The sequence below is a fragment of the Octopus bimaculoides genome, chromosome 11 (genome assembly GCF_001194135.2).
Source record: "Octopus bimaculoides isolate UCB-OBI-ISO-001 chromosome 11, ASM119413v2, whole genome shotgun sequence".
Lineage (NCBI taxonomy): Eukaryota > Metazoa > Mollusca > Cephalopoda > Octopoda > Octopodidae > Octopus > Octopus bimaculoides.
Window position 1 is genome coordinate 2,385,634 of NC_068991.1, and position 4,839 is coordinate 2,390,472.

The window sequence follows — 4,839 nt, forward strand, 5'->3', positions numbered from 1 at the left end:
TATATATATATATATATTTATATATATATATATATATATATATACATATTTGTACATGTAACACATGCATATGTGTTTGTGAGTGTGTGTGTATGCGTATTCCTATGCGTATATGTAAGTGTAAGACTCTATGTACATAATACAGTTTATTGATCCAGCACCTAGAAATATTATGTGTAACGAGAAGCCCCAAAAAGTACGTTGGCCATCTTGTCAAGATGTCAAGTGTAACAGAAGTCAAGACAGAACGTTCAACTCCGAAGGTGGTGCTCCAGCACAATGAACACCTCTCGATATTTAGTTCTGGATTTATGTAATGTGAGTTCAAACCCTGCCCGCGTCATCTCAACTCTTCTATAGCTGTTGCGACTGGAATTCATTATCGGTGTATAGATATCGATACCCCTCCAGACGTGAACCAGATCAACATCTACCGATCAGTGGCTTCTGATTTAGACACAAAGCCTGGAAATTTAGGGACAGTTAGGGTCAGTCTTTACCAAGCCCTTTACTGCTACTTTATTTTAACAATCGACGGATCGAAAGCAGCAACTTAAAAACGCAAAGCATATTTTCCCCGGCGCTCTAAGGAGTCTGCCACCTTGCCGTCCCAACTATTAATAAATGGTTTTAAATTTTGGCACAGAGCCAGCAGTTTTAAGGAAAGGGGTAAGTCGATTACATTTATCCCCAGAACTCGAAAGGATGAAAAGTAAAATTGAGCTTAGCGAAATTTGAACTCAGAACGTAGAGGGAAGAAAGGCCGCCAAGCATTTTAGCTGACTTCCTAATGATTCTGCCGACTCGCCGTTCCGACAACTGATACAATAATCTTTTCTGTTCTACTATAGGGAAAAGGCATGGAATTTTGTGGATTACCCGAAGCCCAGTACCCAAGTGGTACTTTATTTATCGACCCCCGAAAAGATCGAAGGTGAAGTTGGCCTTTGTGTAGATTTTGAACTCAGAACGTAAAAATGGAGGGAATATCTGTATGCATCTTGTCTGGTGCTGTAACAATTCTGCCAGCTCAGCGTTCCAACAACTGATGCAAAAAAACAATAACAGTAATGTGGAACTTATTTGTGGTTGCACAACTTGCTAGAAAAAGCAGCTTAACCTCTCCTCAGATCAGTGGTTTTCGAACGGTCTACTGCAAAGGCGGGGTCTGGGTGCACGTAGATTTTTTTTAAAATACAGTTTAAGGCCTTACAAATTTTATACAAATATCTGAGCCTCTTTGGAAGTGTAGCGACCATAACCAAGGTCCCCTCTAATTTCTTGTAAAGTATATGAGCACCCAAGCGAGTATTCTTCTACCTTTTATCTTTTGCTTGTTTCAGTTATTAGACTGCGGACGGGCTTCTCTCAGTTTCCGTCTACCAAATCCACTCGCAAGACTTTGATCAGACCGATACTATAGTAGAAAACGCTTGGCCAATGTGCCACACAGTAGGACTGAACCTGGAACCATGTGGTTCTTGTCTCACAGCCACGTTTTACCTTTTAAATTTGACTTCCCATAAATATTATGAACGATGTCAGAACTAGGCGTGGGCTTATGAAATTGCACACCTGCATCATTTATCATTGACAAATTATCAAAATCACGAACTTTCTCCTTTTCAATTCATTATTATGAAATTAATCCGATTAATTTCTTTAATTAAAAGATTCGATTTCATCTTGAAAACCCTGTGCACCACTCGTCGTAAAGTTTGTGCGCAAGTGCACAAGCACTCAGCTTAGAGGAGACATTCTTGTCTTCTTTTATTCGTTTTAGTCACTGGATTGCGGCCAAGCTGGGGCACCGTCTTAGAGAATCTAGCCGAACGAATCAACCCCAATATTTATTTTAATGACTGGCTCTTATTCTATCGTTGTCTTTTGCCAAACTGCAAAGTTACGGGGATGTCAACAAACCAACACCGGTTGTCAAGCAGTGATGTGAGGGACAAGCACAAACAGACACGCACAATTTCAGTCTACCAAATTCATTCAAAGATACTGGCCGGCCTGAGATTACAGTAGAAGACACTTACCCAATGGGCCGCGAAGTGGGACTAAACCCCAAACCTCGTGGCTGCAAAAGCAAGCTTCTTAAGCACACAGCCATTTTTATATATAATTAATCCTTTCTATTATAGGCACAAGGCCTGACATTTTCAGGGATAGGAGAAGTCAAAAGTCAAAGTCAACCTCGGCGGGATTTGAACTCAGAACGTAGCGGGAGACGAAATAGCGCTAAGCACCTTCGCCCGGCGTGCTAACGATTTTGCCAGCTCGACGCCTAATCCGTTCATCTATAATTAATAAAGCGAGTCAAACAAGATTTTCTGCAATGTCTTTTTTAATTTAAAAACAGCTGTTTTCAAACAATTTTCTCTTTGATGTGTGAGACCCTAGAAAGATGAAAGTGGCCCGTCTCAAGATTTGATCTCCAGATCTAAAGAACCGTAACTAAATACCACCAAGCATGCAATTTGAGGTTCTAACGATCCTCAAAATTGACGATACTTAATAATTGGAACAACAGCAACGACTTTGTAGTCAAAGTTTCGAGGCACTACGTAGTGAGTAACACAAGCTAGACAAAGCAGTTAAACCTCCCTCTTGTCTTATTCTCCTGTTGGAAAAGAACAAGAGAGAGTAAAGAAGACATATGGAATGAATGTAGTTCTCGAACATTATGTGTGAAAGAATAGTCAAAGATACACAGTCATGTCTGGACTGTCTTTGATCGAACATAAGTTGCTCGGTCAGGGTTGATTTGGGTCTAAACAATGACAACAGCGGTGACAACAACGGCAACCACAGCAAATAACACTGGACAAACTGTCTTAATATTATTGCATCTATGTAAGTCGGAAGAGCTGGTAGAATCGTTAGCACGCCAGGCACAGTGTTTAGGGGCATAAGGCGGAAATGCTGGTAGAAACGTTAGCACGCCGGGTGAAATGCTTAGCGGCATTTCGTCTGTCTCTACGTTCTGAGTTCAAATTCCGCCGAGGTCGACTTTGCCTTTTATCCTTTCGGCGGAATTTGAACTCAGAATGTAGCGATGGGTGAAATACCACCAAGTATTTCGGCCGGTGTGCTAACGATTCTGCTAGCTCGCCTTATTATTATTATTATTATTATTATTATTATTATTATTATTATTATTATTATTATTATTATTATTATTATTATTATTATTATTATTATTATTATTATTATTATTATTATTATTATTATTATTATTATTATTATTATTATTATTATTATTATTATTATTATTACCATTGCTGTTGTTGTTGTTAATAATAATAACAATAATAATAATCCTTTCTACTATAGGCACAAGGCCTGAAGTTTTGGAGCAGGGTGGTAGTCGATCACATCGAACCAGTGTATAACTGGTACTTAATTTATCGATCCCGAAAGAATGAAAGGCAAAGTCGACTTCGGCGGAATTTTTAAAAAGGATGAAAATCCTTGCCGAGTCGTCTAGACTCATAGGTTTTCCGGGTTTCCATGGCGGATACATTCTGCACCTGGATGGGACGTCGGTCCGTCGCAGGATTAACTCATTTCTGGCAGCTGAGTGGACTCTGGATCAACGTAAAATGAAGTGGTTTGCGTCTCCCAGTTCAGGACTCGAAACCACAACGTTACGATCATGAGTCCAACACCGTAACCCACTAAGCCACGCGCCTTCAAATGAATGGGCGAAGTAACAGTAACGACAGTGAGAGATGCAACAGTAACAACAACAACAACAACTTTAATAACAAGAATAATAAAAATAAATAAACAAACAAAAGTATGAACAACAACAATTCACTCAGAGTGATGCTATGTGGTCAATGGATCTGTTGGAAATAACAGTCAAAATTACACAACGACATATCTTGAAAAGAGAAGACGTCAGGATATTGTAGTCCAAGGTATACAATGCCGGAGAGAGAGAGAAAAAGGATACCTGTGACTGGAAAAGCTTTGATCCTTGTCAGTTCGATGAAGGCTGACCCGGGTCGAGGGTATGACAACAACAACAACAACGACATCACCAAGGCAACGTTAGAAATGGTTAGTCACAGCTGAGAATGACATCTATTTGACGATAGGAAATGGATAGGATGTTGTGACAAGTATGCCTCTCCCAAAATAGTTGATAGTGAAAGTTTGGAGACATAGGGGTGCAACCGGGAAGCGAAACTGGGACGACGGTTTTCGTTAGGATGTGTCACTGAGTTAAAACAGGCAATTCCAGACAAAAGATTCGCTTAGATCCACACACACACACGCACACACACGCACACACAAAGATATAGTTGCATACGTGGGTGTGTGTACACCTGTACACGTACATATAGACACCCGTATATATTTGTATACGTGTACGTGCATAAATATAAACACGCATACATTAACATAGATATATATATATATATACACACATGGACACATGCGTTTCCATATTGTTTAGCAAAAAAGCTAACGGAGTTACTCTAGAGCTGAAAGTTACGCACGTTAGCCTTATCACATGACCGCTGTTGTTTGAGTTCCAATTTTTGTGTACCGGCACACACACACACACACACACACATACACACATACAAACTGAGATATATACATGTACACACACACACTCACACATACACACATACACACTGAGATATATACATACACACACACACACACACATATATATATATATATATATACATAATATATATACATATATATATATGTACACACACGTACCACGCGTGCACACAGTCCCACGACATCACACATTCACACATATATATACACATAAGTACATATATATATATATATATATATATATATATA

General features: G+C 39.3%; 1 protein-coding gene across 1 annotated transcript in view; it reads right to left on the bottom strand.

The window, feature by feature from the left end:
- The window catches only part of LOC106883653 (uncharacterized), a 132,002-nt gene that overhangs the window by 126,345 nt on the left and 818 nt on the right, over window positions 1-4,839 (bottom strand). The gene's annotated exons all lie outside the window — the stretch shown is intronic.